Source organism: Taudactylus pleione, unplaced genomic scaffold (genome assembly GCF_031769625.1).
Source record: "Taudactylus pleione unplaced genomic scaffold, aTauple2 ptg000615l, whole genome shotgun sequence".
Taxonomy (NCBI): Eukaryota; Metazoa; Chordata; class Amphibia; order Anura; family Myobatrachidae; genus Taudactylus; species Taudactylus pleione.
Window position 1 is genome coordinate 4842501 of NW_028285017.1, and position 20296 is coordinate 4862796.

The following is a 20296-nucleotide window of genomic DNA, read 5'->3' on the forward strand; positions in this document are numbered from 1 at the left end:
AGCATATTGAATTTTTCTCTCTCTCCAAATGGATTGCTACTGCATTGTTAGTAAACAACGGTACTGGCCATTTTGACGGAATGGGATTGAAATACCAACAGCAGATGCCCGACAGGATGAAGGTTCCAACTGGGGCAGGCAGGTACCCTAACCCTCCCTTGCCCCCCCCCAGCTCTCCCTTGTCCCCTCAGTGGTGCCTAACCCTAACCCCTTCTCACTGCTCCCTAAACCTAACCCTCACAAGGGGGTGCCTATCCCTAATCTCTCCCTGGGGGTGCCTAACCCCGCTAGACTCCCTAATCCTAACCCTCCACACACACCACCCCCCTCCCCTTGCGTCTAACACGAAGGGCGCCCCGGACTTACCTTCATTCGGGCTGGTGTCCCTGATTAAGATGGGCTTTGGTATTTCAACGCCTATCTTAAAACCCTTGCTGGTATTTCGATGTCAGGATTGAGACTGGTGGCCGCAATGACTACATCCCATTTTGACACTAGACACAATTGAAACATTGACTACCAGTGTCGCCACCATTTACATACATTCCACCAGTGTGAACTTATATTTTTGGTGAAACGCAAATACTTAATGCCAGAGGATATAAGGCCTAAAATGATACCTATTGTTGTGTATTAAGGACTAGAGACAAGATTGTGATAACTGCTGCCTTATGGTGTATTTTTGTTTTGCTGAATTTAATTGCAATATAATTGTACTGAAAACCCCACTAGTGCACAGCAATTAACCTGCTGTAAATTAATTGCTTTTTGACTCCCACAGTTTAATAGCTCATAGCGGATTTATAATTTCTGTCTTTTATAAGTTAGTAAGTGTTGATAAAGTAATTCTGCAGAGTGGAGTGGAATATAATGGGTCTCTTCTGTCGATGTAACATTCAGTCGCATTCGTTTACAGTTCCACCAGGGTACTTTTTCCCCTTAGATTATTTCAGTAACACATGTCAATAGTTGGAACATTGCTCCTGGCTGCTCTCTGTTACTTGCGATGTTTTCAGTGCTAATGCAAAGAGGGCCCAAGTTTCTACATTGACTTTTTAGCCTGCTTGAACTACTAAGAACGGTTCCTGTCTTGCATTACTCATGTTAGTAATTTTCAGAATTTAAAATGTATTGCTTTATGTCACTCCATTGACATTTGTTTAATTCTTGCTGTATTTGTTTTTCTAATGAAAGCACAGAATGTTACCTGTGTTGGCATTCATGGCACTTCATCAGATGATACACGACTATGGCCATGCAACCAACCTGTCGGGCAAGAGATTGGTAAGTGTGTAGGAACTCCAGAACTCATGCACTATTGTCATTTAGATGCCAACTAAGACGACATCCCCGTAAGAGTATCTAGTTCTACTTTAAGCTGCGCTATGATTTGGGATAATTTTTCTCTAAGGCAGCCCCTCCACCTAGCTTGAAGACTAAGGGTTTGCTTTATACAGCTGTGATTCCAGTGGCTCTGACTGTTTTGTAATAGGCCTACCAAATAAGTTTATTTACCTGGGGAGCAGATGGGTGTTAGCAAGGATTAAAATCACAAGCTGCAGTCACTTGATTGCAGTTTGTAATTCTTTTTTGCCACACTACCGTCTTGACAGTGACTGTGAAGGTGCCTACACACTAGATAATAATTTGCACGGTTTGCCCAATTTCGATGCATCGGAACAACAAATCGTGTAAAATATTTGCAAATCATGAGTGCCCACTCACGATGGCTATACGCGTATCCTCGGGTCGTCCGTTGTATCTTCAGATCTTGCCTACAGCACGCAAGATCTACCAGTCTCGTACACGACGCACTGGAAAAGGATGCACGATAGATCGTTGGTCAGATTGGACACTTTTAAGCACCATATCATGTCCTGGAGTGCCGGGTAGGGTCCAAGGAATATCGTGCATGATATTGCATAGTGAGCACATAGTCTAGTATGTACCATGGCTGCCGATATTCTGGCTGCCCCTTCCGGGTTGGAGCAGCCAGATCGGCATGGCAGGGGGGCAAGGTCGGCACAAGTGGGCGGGGCCGGACAGCTCACTGTCATTTGTGGGCGGGGTCATGAGATCACATCATTTTGGCCCCACCCCCGCTACACAATACTGATAGTACAGGCATCGTGAAGCAGGGGGCGGGGCCAAAATGATGCGATTCAGCGTTCCTCAGGTTACCGCGGGGGGTCGGCGGCCGCCGGGAGGCTTGCCTGCCTTTCCGGGGGGGGCGGGAGCTGCACCCGATTTGTGGGAGGCTCCCAGATGAATCGGGAGGGTAGCCAAGTATGGTGTGTACCCCCCTTCAGAGAAGTGGAAGAGCAGGAGGAAAAATAGCTGAATGGGACAGCCCTTGAATCTCCAGCTAAGGGACCATCTTTAATACCTGCCCTCTCTCATTGTATCATAGTAATGTTCTGAGGTATTTTGAGCACTACTGGTGCAGTATATGGGTGCTCAAGTAAGGGTCACCATACATCTTGTCCAGGTAAAAACAATGGTGCTGTAATATCAGCATACAGCAATAAAAGATGAAAAAAAACCCACCTACTTCTTCACCTCTAACTATCAAGGGCAGCTAGTCAACACACAACTTAATGCAGTGTCTCCTTCCTGCCCTCTTCTTGCAGGTATGGCCACAGGCCTTCAGGCCCACTGGCCTGCTTGGCCGGGCTGGCGCTGCAGAGTAGCAAAAATCGCTGGGAAAATGTCGGCGACCATTTTCCTGTAGACCCGCGCATGCGCAGTAGATTCTGGCACTAAGCCAGAATCTACGGCACCGCTAGAGAGAGGAGGGGGCCCACACTGAGTCTGCACATGGGCTTCCTCCTCTCTTAAAATGCCCTCGGGGGATATGCATATTATTTTGGATTAGTTACTGCACAATCTAGTAGTGCTGTGTAAATAAATAAGTGAGAGTTCTTCCCTACAGTGTTTGATAGACAAATTGTCCTGATGGACTTAATTCAACCTTAATCACTATGCATCACATGTTGTGCGTCTGGCTTTACAGCTAATGTGCTGTTGGCACTTTTATTACCAAAGGGTCTGGAGATCGTAGGAAGTGCATATTGTAATAAAGTGTACATGATACTGGTGCCAAGATTCAATGGGAAATTTGCCCAAGCCACACAAATATCATGATTGTCGAGCCCAACTCTTCACATTTCTGACTAAAAATGATGTTTTGGAACTGAAGAAAAAACCAAACCTGATTTTTCAAAGCAACTGAAAACACAACTGCTATAGTCATTAGTTAATGGGATCTGCTCTATTCAGGAATTAACTGATTTGAGGATCAAACCTCAAATGCAATTGTTTTATTTATTATTTTATGTTTGATGTTGAAAGGACATCCCCACCTAAATTCTAATTGTAGTGATGGAACGGGTTCAGTCTTAGCGTTTGATCTTTAGCAAATATAAATAATAATTTTTTTCTGTTCTCACAGTGGGCTAATGACGTTTAATGTAGTCTAACAATACAGTTTTGTTTCCACTCCTTTTTCTAATATTGTTTTTCTCTTATGAACACTATAGACTTCAAGAACTTATATACTGGTCATTCATGCTGTTATAATTGCAATTGGACCAAGATTGCCGCATGTGGTCTCAAAACGGCTCTAGGCTTCATAAAAACCCAATTTCAGTTGAAATCTGATGTGTTTAACTATGATAAAAAGATGACCACAGCTAACTGCGATCAGCCTGTAGGTTTGGCAGGAAGATGACAGCACTGGCAGGCCCCTCAGATCCCTATGCTCAGCCTGGGCACCAATAGGTTGGATGTCATCCAATTTGATGACTTATTTTTTTAACTAAATTGCTCTCTGATCTTGTCATGAAGCATACATGCAGAGCCAAGATTGTGCATTATGTTGCCTTCTTTACTATAGTTGCATTACTTGCAAAGATTGCACTAAACCATTATAGCAACCAAACAGACATATGCTTTCATTGGTTAACATGCTTCTATACAAGTGGAAGATGATTGGTTGCTTAGGTTCAGGACACATTTTGCACCTAAATATAATACATTATTCGTAAACAACACTAAGGGTCGGTACACATCAGAATGATGGGCAATTGGCATGATTGACCCTATTTCCCTTGAGCCCAGAACAAACACTATTGAGCATACACACTTTTTCAATCATTCCAGCGATGGGTCGATTCAACGTGTAGGTTGATCGTATACCATTTATCATTGCTTCTGTACACACTAGAATAGGGGTGGGCAATTAGCGGACCCCCAGCTGTAGTAGAACTACACATACCAGCATGCACTACCATATTTTTGATATTTGGCCATACTAAAACTGTTGCTAGGCATGCTGGGATGTGTAGTTCTACAACAGCTGGGGGGCTGCTTATTGGCCACCCCTACACTAGAACAAACATCTTTAAAATCACTGGCTAGGATTAGCAAAAAGTGACATTATCATAGGCCATTTTGGTACGACATATTGCCTGGTTGTCCGGTTGGCTCTACACACTACACGATGTGCACCACATTGTTCATGATATCTTATGATTGACCGTGCAGCACGGCCAACCAGAGGATGTCATATATGATGCGCAGGAGCGCGCAATTGTGCATACAAGTTGCACTATACACATGATTTGTCGTGACAATTTGACAAATAATGGTAATATCATTTTACAGTGTTCTCCCCAGGCTGTTTTCTATGGGCACATCGCCCGGCAGAAACAGCCCACCACCCAGCACTTGCCCCCGACGCATTCCTGGTCACCCTCCGCCTCCTGGTGTGGAACGCTGGCCTCTGAAGCGACCGGAGGCTAGAGATGCCTCCGGTCGCTTCAGAGGCCAGCGTTCCCAGTGATGCACTGCACAGGTGACGTCATGACATGACGTGAAGAGCTTACTCTGCGCGCCTGCTAGATCCAGTCACAGTGAGGCAGTGGGAGCGCTGCTGCCGATCATGTTCAGGTAAGTTCTGGGCTGGGACCAGTCTGGGGACACTGCATATGGGGCGCTGTATATGGGGCCAGTCTGGGGGCACTGCATATGGGGCGCTGCATATGGGGCCAGTCTGGGGGCACTGCATATGGGGCCAGTCTGGGGGCACTGCATATGGGGCCAGTCTGGGGACACTGCATATGGGGCCAGTCTGGGGGCACTGCATATGGGGCCAGTCTGGGGGCACTGCTTAAGGGGCCAGTCTGGGGGCACTGCATAAGGGGCCAGTCTGGGGGCACTGCTTAAGTCATTATAACAGGGTTTCCAACATTTTATTATTGCGAAGGCCCCACCCGGCTACTTCTTGATACCACCCGGGTGGAAAATTTTTCTGGGGAGAACACTGTTTTAGTGTGTACCTGGCCTTAGTAGTACTTAGAGCATTGCATTTTGGAGCAGAAGCTGCACTGAACTGCAGCAACCAATCAGTAGTATTTATTTGTGTAGTGCAATCAGAGACAGCCTAGGTATAGGCAGCATAGATTGCCGCCTAGGAACCTGTGCCATGCAATGTACCGGGACCTTGAGCAAGCTTGCATAGCCACAGACAGGTCAGAGTGCCTATGCTGACCCCGTCCACAGCCAAAAGCGCCTATAATGAGAACTGGATCATGGAGCTATGGAAAAAGGTGCTCTGGTCTGAGGAATCGTGCTCTTTTACATCATGTGGACAGCCAGGTGCATGTGCATCGTTGGCTGGTGAAGAGATGGCACAAGATGCACTATGGGAATAACTGCCAACGGAGGCAGTGGGGTGCTCTCAGCAAAGTGCTGCCATGTTGATGTTAAAAAAAAAAAAAAAATTATATATATTTCTTCTTCGGGTTCCATAGGGTCCACAGAAATTGAGTTGGGTATGTAGCTGGAGTGATCTGGCACCAAACAGTCAACAACCTTTAGCTCCAAGGATGCTCTGGGCCCTCCTCCATATATACCCCGCCCCAGGCTATAGGCAGTCATTTTTTCTTCTTCGGGGTCCATGGGATCCACAGCTATTACATTGGGGTATGTGGATGTATCCAGGCACCAAACAGTTAATCCAAGCTCTCAGCTCCCAGGATGCACCAAGTCCTCCCCCTATATACCCCGCCCCTGGTTACAGGCAGTCAGTTGTTCTGTTTGGTGAGAGAAGGCACTGCACTGACAGTGGGACTGCTGGAGTAGTCCCAGAGACAAGTTTTTTTTTTTTTTTCCTGAGCAGGCGGCACGTGCTGTGGGTCAGCTGAGCGTCTGATGGGAGACGCGCGGGTCGCCTGCTCCATCTACCCCCACCGGTGCCGCAACGCTGGTCTAACGACTTTCGGCAGGGGCTTAGGCTCTGGACCGCAACCGGGACACATGGGGATGCAGGTAAGTGTAGTTGTGCCGGCCGCTGACGCCAAAGTCACATGCGGTCCGTCTTCCGGCGTGGAGACTGGCCGGAGGACTGCTGTAGTGAGCAGCCAGGGTAACCTGCCTCCTTTCACTAGACCACCGGGACTTGATGTGCCTGACAGCCGGGGGAGCTAATGGCGGCGGCCATGTCAGTGAGCCGGGTGGATCCACACAGCTTAGGGGAGGTTCGTCCTCCCCGGCGGCCCCTCCCCCAACCCTCACTACTGTCCTCACAAGGTTTCCCGCGTCTAGGTTCCTCTTCTCAGGCTTCCTCTATAGGAGTCAGCCAGAGACCACTTTCACGTGCTCTCGGTGGGTTGTACACTCAGGAGGTTGGGTCAGTATCCCTATATGCCTCTCCCACAGGACTGGTTATACAGAGCTCTATATTCTACTAGGCCTCAGGCTATTCGTAGTAAACTAAGAGCTTAAAATGCATATACTCATATATGGAATATATTATACATTGCATGTGACTTATGAAATTCTGCTGTGTGTGGTGCTGCCTTGTTGTCATGTCTAAATAACTGTCAGTTATAACCTATCACTGCTGTTTCTCCTCATAAACCCTCTACTACAGGTGTGTGGGAAATTTGGGTGGGAAACATTGTCACATGGGTACTCCAGAACTTTGCATAATTGTAAAAATCAGTGTTATGTCCAAAGAATCTGAAAGACAGGGGGCTGAAGCCCTGTGCTGGTGTCATGTATGGCCTGCAAAGCAGGGTTATCCTCATAGGATTTCATACAAAGTGGAAGAGGTGGTCACTGTGTAAAGGAGTCTCCACATCAGTCAAACCTACCAGCTTCTGGACAGGAACTCCCTGGGGAGCAGGGGGGGGGGCTTTTTCCTAGATTATGGACCAATATACCTCTGCTTGGGTAGCCAGCTTATACAGAGCGCAATATCCTACTAAGCTGGTGTATTTTTTTGTAGTTGATTAAGAGCCTATGGCAAATATGTTGCTTAAATACATTAGGTGTTGCTGAGTTATGCTGCCTTTGTTTTTCTGGCTAGACTGTCAGTTATAACTGTACTTCGCATTTACTAGTGTTTATGAAGGTGAGCTCATTACATTGTTGCCTTTGTAAAGGAGTGCTCCAATTGGCCCCAGCTATAGGCTGAGGGGGCTAAATTGTAATTCACATACTGGTGAAAACTGAGCAGCCCATCCTCCTCTCTCCTAATTTAATTAGGGAAGCTCAGCTACAGTTGAAAGCTGACTGGGGAGGAAGTTGGTCTATGCCTGAGTATGCCTTGCTACTAGGAAGGTGTATAACACTGGAATCCTACCAACTTTGTTTGCTGGGGATTCAGTACGTATTTGACTTTTTGGCAAATATATGCATGTAAATCTTGCCAAACAGATTTTATGTGATTTATGCTACTGTTGAAAATGTTTACTTTTTTTCTTCCTAAACTCCCAAAACTGTGGTGTAAGGGGTTAGAGAGTGCTTCACATGTATGTTTTTCTATGAAAGTGGTCACTTGGCATTGTTAACCCTACACTTGTTGTAGGTTACTTGCAAATATTTCTTAGGAGGCTTGTTTCATCTCCCTGTATACCTCTCCTGGGAAGAACTTATTGCAAATATATGTGAAAAAAAAAAAAAACCCTCCCTCTATATGAGTCTGCCAGGGAGCATTCTCAGGTGCTCTAGGTGGCTGCATGCTCAGGAGGTCGGGTCAGTCCTTGTATGCCTCCCCTGCGGTGATCAGGTCACACAGAGCTCTACATCTTACCTGGTGTTTGGTAGTTGACTAGAGAGCTTCGTGTGTGTACAGATTGTGTATCTGTGTGCATTGCATGTGATTTATGAAATCTACCGTGTTATGCTTCCTTGACAGTCATAATCTATCACTGCTGTTTCTCCTCATTAACCCTCTACGACAGGTGTGTGGGATATATTTGGTTGGGAACAGTTGTGACATTAATACTCTTTGGATAACTTTAGAGATATTGCTATGTCCAAAGAAACAAAGACAGGTGGCAGAAGCCCCTGAGCTGGTGTCATGTATGGCCTGTAAGGGGTTGTCCCCACAGGATTTAATACAAGATGGATTACGTGGTCACTGTTTGTTTTAATGAGTCACCACAGCAGTCAAATCTACCGGCTTCTGGACTGGAGCCTCCTTGGGTTGCTTTTGTCCAGATCATGGTGCAGGTTGCAGACAGGTTGGCTGCACCTACGCGGGCCCTGATAATGGGGTACCCTCAGCAGCTGCAACCTACTACGTTTATGCCCCTATGCGTCCGTCCTGGAGGGACATGTATGTCACTCAGGTCAGAATGTAGCTTCGTCCTCAGCAGCTTTCCAGCTACCGCGGCAGGCAGCTAGGCCAGTACAGCCAAAAACCAGAAAGCGGTCGGTCTTGCACACTGTCCAGCCCCCAGATTCTGGTACATCTTCTGGTGATTAGGGGGATACACGGGTCTCCTCTCAAGGGTCACTCTCAGGAGAAGACCTGTTCCCAACAGCACATGTCCCCTCTCTGATTAGAGCGGTCAAAACTGTGCTAAACATAAATGATGTGGAGCCGGTACGAAGAAAGGCTCCAGCTTTCAAACGCCGGAAAGTTGGGAAAGCTCAATTTCCCAAATTTGAGCATCTATTCGGAACTAGGGAGGTAGTATGGAGTTATCCGCACGGGAAACTCCATATTACAGGTAAGGTTGAGGCCTTATATCCCTTTCCAGTACCATCTGCATTTAAATGTTCCACTGATAAGAGACTCAAAGCCTGTCTCTAGGCAGTCTTTTCTCTATCAGGGGCTGTCATTTGCCCGGCCATGGCTATGGCCTGGGTTTTCAAAATAAAGGCACAGACTATTTGTCTATCGCCAGTAGTGCGACTGTCCCTGTTATGGTGGTTGCAGTCGTACCGTTTTAACAAAGGCGCCCATTCTGGATCCAGATTGGGTACTCCTCACGCACGATGCCAGCCTCCGCGGATAGGTCGATGCGCGTTTCAAGGAAAGTGGACGACAACGGAAAGCCAGCTGTCCATAAACGTCCTGGAACTAGGGGCAGTATTCAAAAGCACTTGTTCAAGCTCAGGAAATACTAAAGGAGCAGGCCTGTTCAGGTGCAAACCAACAACGCGACCGCAGTAGCCTACCTCATCCATCAGGAAGGCACGTGGAGCCAGGCTGCCATGGCGAAAGTATCAACCATTCTGATTTGAGCAGAATGTCAGTTTCCAGCAAGATCAGCTGTGTTCATAACAGGAGTTCTCAATTTGGAAGCTGACTTCCTAAGCCAGCAGGATATACATGCCAGTGAGTGGGCTCTTCATCCACAGCTGCTTCAGAGCCTTGTGGACAGATTGGGACTTCCAGTGGTAGACCTCATGGCCTCGTGTCACAGGGTCCCCAGGTATGGCTCCAGAACCAGGGATCCTGCAGCCGAGTTTATGGACGCTTTGGCAGTAGAGTGGAATTTCAGACTGGCGTATTTTGTTTGTTCCGTTTTCCTTATTCCAAGGGTTATCAGGAAATACAAGCAGGAGAGTGCAACAGTAATACTGTGATAGCCCCTGCTTGACCCGAACGCCATTGGTTCACCGACCTACAGAGTGTCTATGGAGAGGCCTCTTAATACAGGGTCCCTGCTTGTATCCAGATCTTCCTCGCCTGTCTTGACGGCGTGGCTCTTGAGACCTCCATCTTAAAAGGAAAGGTTTTTTCCAATTGTGTAATTCTGAGGGTACAGAAACCCTCCTCTGGCCGCATTTATTACAAAATTTGGCACTCGTAATTCAGTGGTGTAAACTGAGGAAATGTGACCCTAGGGTGGTTACGGTTTCTTGGGTATTTTCTTTTTTCTGGTGGGTTTAAACCGAGGTCTCCGTCTGGCCTCCCTGAGAGTTCAGGCTTCTGCACTTTCAGTTTGGTTCAGCGAAGGATCGCCCCATTGACCTGACATTAGAATATTTTTTTCAGGGTGTTCTGAGGGTTCAGCCTCCCTTTGTCATTGGTTCTCAGGACTTTGGTTCTCAGGACTTTGTTCCTTCATTCGAACCCCTGAAATCAGGCTGACAGCGAAGACCATTTTCTTCTGGCTAAATGCTTCAGCCCGTAGAGTCTCTAATTTTGGAGCCCTGTCTTTTTGCTCTCAATTACTGATATTTCATCAGGATAGAGGTGTTTTTCGTACTAAGGCCGCGTACCTTCCTAGGGGAGTTTCCAGGTTTCATGGGAAATTATGGTTCCGACTTTACAAGTTTCAGGCCTTTTGGCTACTGAGGCATCACTAGATGATGTTCGGGCATCATGTATCTAGGTAGATCGCACCAACTCCATTAGGAGTAAGGTTTTTTTATTTGGGTTGTATGGCTGTCATAAGCGAGGCTGGCCAGCTAACTGACAGCTTTGGCCAGATGGTTGCATATGACAATTTCTCAAGCGTACACACAAGCTGATCTTGTGCCGAACACGGTCCCAGCACATTCTACTCGATCTGTGGGACCATCGTGGACGGTGCGTCGTGGGGCCTCTGCTGAACAAATATGCAAGACAGCCATGTGGTCTTCCATCCACACCTTTATCAAATTGTACACATTTGACACATTTGCCTGTCAGGATGCTTCCTTCGGGCATAGGATTCTCCTCTCTACTGAAACACAGGAGCGTCCCCGCCCTAGGGGTACTGCTTTTGGTATATCCCCAACGTAATAGCTGTGGACCCCATGGACCCCGAAGAAGAAAATAAGAGTTATGGTATAACATACCTTTGTTAACTCTCTTTCTTAGAGGTCCATGGGGTCCACAGGACACCCACCCTAACGCACCTGATGTTATTAGGCAATTCTTTGTATCTCTGAGTGTTTCCCTCTTTGATGAGAGATTGGTCTAGAGAACATGGGTCCTTCCTTCCTTATCTGTTTTGCCTTCTCTTGGTGGGCTTTATAACGAACTGACTGCCTGTAACCAGGGGCGGGGTTTATAGGGGGAGGACCTGGTGCGTCCTGGGAGCTGAGAGCTTGGATTAACTGTTTGGTGCCTGGATACATCCACATACCCCAACGTAATAGCTGTGGACCCCATGGACCTCGAAGAAAAAGAGTTAACGAAGGTATGTTATACCATAACTCTTATTTTTGCTGTTTGGTGTAGGAGCACCATGCGGTTAGTGGGACTGCAAGAGCAGTCCCCAAACAAGTTTTGTTTTCTTCTTTTCTGAGTGGCAACACGTGGATGACGGATTGGAGACCTGAGCACCATAGCGTCTATATAGACGCTCGTGTCGCCGCTCCGTCTTCCCCCGCCAGCCGCAACTCTAGCGTCGGGCTAGTACTTTCGGCGGGCCTAACCAGCCCAGGACTATAACTGGAAACATCGGGGATGGCAACCTGCGGCCGCTGACGTAGGGGACCGTGTGTGGCAGTCCGTGCCTCCGGCAGTAGGAGACCCGAGAGAGGATGCTGTTGTACAGAGCCTTGTGTAAACTAGACCTTCGGGACATGAGGGATCTTGACAGCCAGGGGCTTGATGGTGGTGGCCATGTCAGTGTGCCAAGTGGATCCATACAGCATGAGGGGAGGTACACTATCCCCCTGGCGGCCCCTTCCCAACCTGGATACTGGTTCAGTCATAAGATTTCCCGCGTCCTGGTTGCTTCTCCCAGCCTCCCTCTATATGTCGGCCATAGACCACTCTCATGTGCTCTTGGTGGCTAGGTTCTCAGGAGGCTGGCTCAGTCTCCCTGTATACCTCTATCTACGGTGTTCAGGTTATACAGAGCTCAATATACTACCTGGGCCTTATGGTAGTTGCTAAAAGAGCTTGGTGCATATAGTTAGAATATATATCAAACTATGTATCTATGTGCATTGTATGTGACTTTTTGGAAATCTGCTGTGTTATGCTGCTTTTTTTCAGAATAACTGTCAGTCATAATCTATCACTGCTGTTTCTCCTCATTTACCCTCTGCTGCAGGTGTGGGCTAATTTGGGTGTGAAACGTTGTTACATTTGTACTCAGACTTTGCATATCAATAGATATATTGTTATGTCCAAAGAAGCTGAAAGACAGGTGGCTGCTGCTCCTATGCTGAGGTCAGTCAAACCTATCAGATTCTGAACAGGTGTCCAGAATACCTTGGGCTTTCCTTTTCCCAGATCATGCACCTGTATACCTCTGCTTTGGTGGTCAGGTTATACAGAGCTCAATATCCTACTAAGCTGTTGGTGCTTTTTGTAGTTGATGTACGAGCTTATGGCAAATTAAGTTTTGCTGTGTTATACTGCCTGTATTTTTCTGGGAAAACTGTCAGTTATAACCATATTTCACAATTACTGGATATCTGTGAAGGTGTGTTGCCTTTGTATGACTAAAGGCCCCATACATCAGAGATTGATTGCAGCAATCATGCAATTTGCAATTGATTGTGCATAAAAATCTTTCCCTTTTTCAATCGATTGTGGCAATTCTGCATTCGATTGAAAAAGGGAAAGATTTTTATACAGTCGATTTGCAAATTTCACGATTGCTGCAATCAATTGCTGATGTATGGGGGCCTTAAGGCAGAGGCTCTCAAACTCTATCCTCAGGACCCCACACAAGTCACGTTTTGCAGGTCATCCAGCAGGTGCACAGGTGTATTCATTACTCACTGACAAATTTAAAAGATCCACAGATGAACCTAATTATTTCACTTGTGATTCTGTGAGGAGATTTGGAAAACATGCACTGTTTGGGGTCCTGAGGACTGAGTTTGAGAACCTGTGGATTAAAGGCCCCCATACATCAGAGATTGCAAATTGCACGATTGCTGCAATCAATCTCTGATGTATGGGGGGCCTTAAGGGAAGTGCTCCAATTGAACCCCCAGCTGCAGGCTGTAGTGGTATAATTGTAATTCACATGTACTTGTGAAGACTGGGCTGCCCATCCCCCTCTCTTCTAATTAATTAGGGAAGCTCAGCTGCAGTGGCTCTGAGTATGCCTTGTATTAGGAAAGGTATTACACTGGAATCCTTCCAACTTTGGTGGCTGGTAATTCAGTGCCTATTTGCCTATTGTGCAGAGATGTTATATGCAGGTAGATCCTACCAGATTGATGTGTCTAGGAAGTTGAGGTTAATGGCCTTTTGCAAATATATTTATATATGCATGTAGACCCTGCCAAACTGAGGTGTTTAGGCAAGGATTTTTAGGTGACCTATGCCGCTGTTGGAAAATGTTTACTTTTTGTTCCTGACCGCCCCAGACTGCGGCGTAAAGGGTTAGAGAGTGTTTCACATTATTTTTTTTCCGTGAAGATGATCACTTGGCATTTTTGACCCTACACGCGTTGTAGGTTACTTACAAATATTTTCTGCAGGCTCGGTCAGTCTCTCTGTATACCTCTCCTCGGATGGCCAGGTTATGCAGAGCTCGATTCTCCTACTTAGCATTGTGTGCTGTTTGTAGTTGCGGCAGCAGCATCGGGTACCACAGAGTTAAAACTTTAGCCTCCCAGGATGCACTGGGGTCCCTACTCTATACCCCGCCCCCCAGCCAAGGCCATCAGCTGTTACAGCCCCTGAAGACTTTCCAAAAGCAGCTGTGGCTGCACATCTAGAGCAGTACAGCATGGACAGTCTCTTCAGACGTCCATGCTGTCGCTCCTTCACCCCGCCGGTACCGATCTGGGGATGCTGGTGGGGGCACGGGGTCATGGCTAACGTTGACCCTGGACAGTGACCGGATCTAAGGGGACCAGGTAAGCGGCGGGTCCCGTGGAGGGGACCCGCCGGAAGACACAGTCCTTAGTCCCCAGGCAGGGGGCTCCCTGGGGACTGGCTTGCGAGTGGAGCCAGGTATTAACCTGCGCTTCCTCAAGCCCCAGGGACAGCGGGCCGCGACTGAGCGGAAAACGTCCGGTGTCCCTGGGGTTAAATGCATGCCAGGGGAGCGCGCCTTTCCTGTTAACAGCCGGCGCCTCCCCCTCTGCACAGTGCCTCTCCACAGCGGTCTGACGGGCTGTGTTCAGCGTTCCTCCCCTGGGGCCCGCCTCCTCTCTGCTCCTCGGCGGCCATTTTATGAATTATGTGCAAGCACTGCTGGACGCTGATGACTGGTGGCTGTGTGGTCCGGGTCCCCCTGCATAACTCTCCTTCGAGCAACGTTAAGGTCAGTGTATGCTGCGCTGTTTCCTACCAGGCTCTGTGTCTGTGTAGTCGATCTCAGCGCTGGTAGTGCAGGAAGTTATTTCTGCATTGTATGTGACTTAAAGCTAGCGCTGTCTGCCTGTACTTACACTTCTGACTGTCAGCCATATTTTCTATTCCTGTTTTTCCTCTGCTAAAGCCCTTCTGATGCAGTGCTGCAGGGTCGTTATTGCCTCACTATAAAAGTATTTATTTGTGAGGAAAGTCACATACACTCATCATGTCTGAGAGTGAACGTGATTTTCCCCTACTGCTAAAGTGTACCACTTGTAATGTGCTAATAGCGGAGGGTATTGTAACACTGGGAGTTTATGCAGGGCGTGTTTTCTAATATCATGCCCAGTTACTGTGTCTGCGCCTGTACAGGAACACCCTGGCCTTGTTGGGCTTGGGTCAACTGGCCACACCCCCTGCGTTGCCCCATAGGGGTTATCACAGTGTTTGGGTCCTCACCCATATAGGGGTTTCCCAGGACGCTGAGTGGCTCCCAGTCTCTCCTGCTCTCGCCCACCTATGTCTCGCATGAGCCTGCGTGTGTGGGTTCACGGTCCAATTCGGTACAGAACCTATCGGCCGTGTTACAGGTGGAGCCATCATTGCAGTCTGCTAAGCGGTCTGTAGTGTCTCAATGTTCTGCATGATGGTGATGTCTTGACATTTGATGACTGTGACAATTTTTGACCTTTCAGACCAGAAGTCTAAGTCAAAAACATATATACCAAACCTTGTGCGAGCAGTCCGTGCGGTCTTGGTTATTGAGGATGGCAACCCCCGTGGCCAAAACTAAATAGACTCCTCCGCAGTGGATTCTCATGTTACACGCCTAGTGTGGAGTACTACGTTACCATGCCCTCCATGCCTCCTTCAAGCATGCCACGGATCATTAGGTGGAAATATGCCTAAAATCCAGTTATTCCCTTGCTGGAGGGGCGTCCAGACGGCTATAGCCGTGGGCTAGGTGTCCACAGCCATGGAGAGCTGGGCTGATAATTTGTAATTGTCTCTGGACTCTGACTCGTCGCCTGAACTGGCGAAGTTGGTAGGCAATCCCAGAGACTCAGCCACGTATATTAATGAGGCAGCCGTTTCCAGAATCTCCTCGCCAGCCATGGCAGTTCGCTGCACCCTAGGGTTGCGCTCTTGGAAAGCGGATGCAGATTCCGAAAAAGGTTTGGAATGCTTGCCCTTTAACGGACAGCTCCTTTTTGGCTCTGATTTAGACAACATTGTGGCGACTCTGGCAGCAGCTAAGTCTGCGTGTCTGCCATCGGCTCCGATCCCATCCGGGTCTGGTGCTTCATCCTTTCGGGCCTCTGGGGGCCAGGGTAAGTCCACAGAGCAGTCCTTTTCTCAGCAGTCAACAACCAGAAAATCTGCCAAGCCAAACAAGCAGGCTTAGAGCACAAGACGTCCTACTCCCAGGTCGGATGATAAACCTTCAGCCTAAGGCCTCCCCTTGGGGGACCCCAAAGTGGGAGGCCGGCTTCTTCAGTTTGCCCAGTGCTGGTATCTGACTACCATGGACACTTGGGTCAGAGAAGTGGTCTCTCTGGGGTACACCCTCTCATTTCGGCGTAGGCATCCCAGCCGGTTTTTCACTACAGGTCTTCCATCTGTTAAGGCCATGGAACTCCAGAAGAGCTGCACTCTATGCTCCGGGGTGGAGTTATAGTACCTGTTCAGTTATCCCAACAGGGAACGGGATATTACTCAATTCTCTTTCTGGTACACAAACCCAATGGGTTTTACCGGCCAAATCCTCAGGTGCCTAGACAAGTCTTGAGGTTCTTCGGTTAAGGATACAGACCCTCTGTTCAATTATATTGGCAATGGGACCTAGGGATTTCATGGTGTCTCTGGACACTTATGAAGCCTACTTTCATATACCTATTATCTTGGCGCAACAGCAATTCCTTGGGTTTGCGATGTTAAGCCGCCATTTCCTGTTTCAGGCACTGCCCTTTACTCTGACCACTGCACCTCAAGTATTTACCATACTCATGGCGGTTGTGACAGACCACCTTCGAATTCAGGGGGTCCGCCTGTTGTCCTATCTGGACTATCTCATGTTGTTAGCAGGGTCTCCAGAAATCCTTCAGTGCCATCTGCGCCTAACAATATCTGTGCTGCACAATTATGGCTAGCTGATAAACTGAGCGAAGTTCTCCCTGGGTCCCTTACTGAGGATGCTCCATTTCGGAGCCCTTTTAGTCTTTCAACACCAGGGGATCTTTTTGACAAAGGACAATATCTCTACGTTACAGACGTTGCCTTCGCAGCCGACAAGTGTCTGTGCACTCAACAATGCGGTTACTGGGTTCCATGGTGTCTATGTTCGACATGGTGGAATATGCCCAGTTCCACTCCAGACCTCTGCTGCAGCTAATCCTCAACGGATAAAATTGGTTGCCCAATCGGTTAAAAGTTATAAACACAGACGATTGTGCTTTCCCCAGTGGTCCGTCTGTCTCTAGCCTGGTGGCTACTAACTGCTCCCCAGACAGGGTGCGCCCCTTTTCAACTGTGGACTGGGTCCTTCTAATGATGGGCGCCAGTCTCCAGGGCTGGGAAGCAGTGACGGGTCCACACTTCATTCAGGGACGGTGGACACCAACAGAATCTGCATCTCCATCTCCAATAAATCCCTTGGAACTTCGGCCAGTATTCAAAATTCTCCAGCAGATAACACATGTCCTCCACGGACGGGCCGTGCAGGTACAGTCAGATGACGCCATCAGGGTGGCTTACATAGACCGCACAGTGGGAAACTGAAGTCGGGCAGTTCTGACAGAAGTGTCCTGCATTCTAGCTTGGGCAGAGGCCAATCTCCCTGCCATAATTCGGCAATGTTCATGCCAGGAGGCCTCAACTGGGGTGCAGACTTTCTCAGCCGTCAAGACGTGCATCCAGGGGAATGGTCTCTTCACCAGGAAGTATTTCACCAACTGGTAAACAAATGGGGCTTTTTCAGAAAAAGACCTCATGTCCTCCCAACACAACAACAAGCTGCCTGTGTACGGTTCAATCACAGAAGACGAAGGGGCTCTTCTGGTGGACGCGCTGTGAGTCAGGTGGCCCTTCAGGTTTGCGTATATGTTCCCTCCGTTTTCCCTTCTTCCTCGAATTACTCGCAAATTCCAGCAAGAAGGTGACACGCTTCTGCTCATAGCTCCAGCGTGGGCCAGACGGCACTGGTTCTCAGATCTCCGGGGTCTCTCAGTTGATACCCCGATATTGTTGCCTCTGCATACGGACCTGTTGTCTCAGGGTCCTTTCCAGCACCCGGACCTCGGTCGTCTGGCTTTGACCACATGGCTGTTAAGTCAGCCCTCTTAGCTCATAGCTCGGAAACCTACTTCTGCAGGGATTTACCACCGGGTGAGGCATACTTTCTTTAAATGGTGGTGTCCTAGAGGTTCTGATCCTCAGGTCCTTAGGATATCCAGGGTTTTGGCTTTCCTACAAATGGGCTTAGATCACGGTCTTCGCCTTGCTTCACTGAAGGTGCAACTTTCTGCCCTGTCAGTCTAGTTTCAGCGTAGGATTGCTACACTTCCTAATGTCCACACCTTGATGCAAGGTGCACTTCGTATTCAGCCTCCCTTCGTCCCACCAATGGCTCCTTGGGATTTGGCTGTGGTCCTGAGGGCTCTCCAAGGGCTGCCATTGAAACCTCTGGGCTCAGTGGCTTTCAAATGGCTTACAGCTAAGACTGTGTTTCTTCTGTCCATTATTTCGGCCAGAAGGGTGTCAGATTTGGGGGTTCTCTCAAGTCCTCCCTTTCTGATTTTTCATAAAGACAGGGCGGGGCTGCGCACTCACCCTGGTTTTCTACCTAAGGTGGTATCTAGTTTCTACATTTAATTAGGAAATCCTAGTACCGGCCTTTAATTCCTCAGTCCTCTCTGCTGGTGAGGAGTCTTTGGATGTGGTACGTGCTATAATCATTTATGTTGACCGTACCAGTTCCTTTAGGAAATCGGGCTCCCTTTTTTGTCCTCTATGGTTTCAATAAGAAAGGTTGACCTGCCACTAAACAACTTTTGGCGAAATTGATTCGCATGGCCATTTCTCAGGCTTACATTCTTAAGGGCCTTCTTAGAATAACCTCTCGTAATCCTCACTCTACTTGGTCCGTGGGTCCTTCGTGGGCAGTTCGCCGTGGTGCCTCAGCTGTTCAGCTTTGCAAGGCAGCAACGTGATCTTCTGTCCATACCTTAGTCAGGTATTATGCATTTCCTGCCTTCGCCTCTCAGGATGCTTCCTTCGGGCAGCAGATTCACCTTCAAGCACAGGAGCGTCCCCTCCCTTAAAAGGATACTGCTTTGGGACATCCCCAAGGTATCCTGTGGATACCCTATGGACCCTAAAGTAGAAAATAAGAGATATGGTAAGAACTTACCCTTGTTATCTCTATATCTACGAAGTCCATAGGGTTCCACAGGACTCCCGCCCTGTCGTACCTGTACTGCAGATGGGCTTTAATCTGGTCGCCGGTTTTTCAGTCTCCTACTAGTGTGAAGGTGTTTCTTCTGTGTTCCAGACTTTCTTCTCTCTCTTTGTTCTCCTCCTCCGGCCTATGGCTTGTTACAAAACTGATGGCCTTGGCTGGGGGGCGGGGTATAGAGTAGGGACCCCAGTGCATCCTGGGAGGCTAAAGTTTTAACTCTGTGGTGCCCGATGCTGCTGCCGCATCGCCTATACCCCAAGGTATCCTGTGGAACCCTATGGACTTCGTAGAAATAGAGATAACAAGGGTAAGTTCTTACCATATCTCTTATTATTCCTGAATAAATGGTCAGTTATAACTATCACTGCTGTTTCTAATCACAAGCCCTCTGCTGCAGGTGTGTCGGTTATTTGGGGTATGAAACACTGTCACATTGTAATATATTACTTTGCATAACATAAGGTATATTGTTATGACAAAAGAAAACGAGAGGTGGGAGGCGAAAGCCCTTTGCTGGTTTCATGTATGACCTGTCTGGTGGGTTGTCCCCTCAGGATTTCATGCAGAATGGATTATGTGGTCACTGTTACAAAGAGTCACCATATCCACCTATTGCAAATATATTGTTTAAATGCATGAGGTTTTGCTGTATGTTATACTGTCTTTATTTTGAAAGAACAAAAACTGTCAGTTATAACTGGACTTCATATTTACTAGATATTGGTGAAGGTAAAAGTGGCCCTCCAGCAGGCTATACATACATATACATACGATCCCGGTTCCAGTGAATCTACTAGGAAAGGTATATTATTCTAAACCTAAGGGGACTCAGCACATTTATCCGAGTACCCATGTTTCGGATGGAAGCCCTTTGGTTGATTGTGTTGGCAGGGAACCAGGGGATTTCATGCTGTCCTTGAATATTCAAGATGCATATCTCCATGTACCAATTGCACCATCCTACTAACTGTTTCTGCAGTTTGCAGTACTGCAGAAACCAGTCCAATTTCAGGCACTGCCTGTTTGATTTATCAACAGCCCCTCGGGTGTTTACCAGAATCATGGCAGTAATGACGGCTGGCCTCAGGTGCCAGGGAATCGGGATTCTCCCATACTTGAATGATCTCCTGCTATTGGCGCAATCTCCACAGGAGTTGCAGCGCCATCTCAGAAATTGTCTGTCTACACAGACAATTGATAGAATGATAGAATGAAGAAGTCGTCGCTTCTGCCGATATGGCAAATAGTGCATTTAGGGGCTCACTTGGATTCTTTGGCGCAGAGGATATATCTGCCAGAAGAAAGGATTGTGGCCCTTCAGCTGCGGATACGTAGGC

General features: G+C 47.8%; 1 protein-coding gene across 2 annotated transcripts in view; it reads left to right on the plus strand.

The window, feature by feature from the left end:
• Nucleotides 1-20296, plus strand: part of MAGI3 (membrane associated guanylate kinase, WW and PDZ domain containing 3) — a 378672-nt gene that overhangs the window by 95353 nt on the left and 263023 nt on the right. The gene's annotated exons all lie outside the window — the stretch shown is intronic.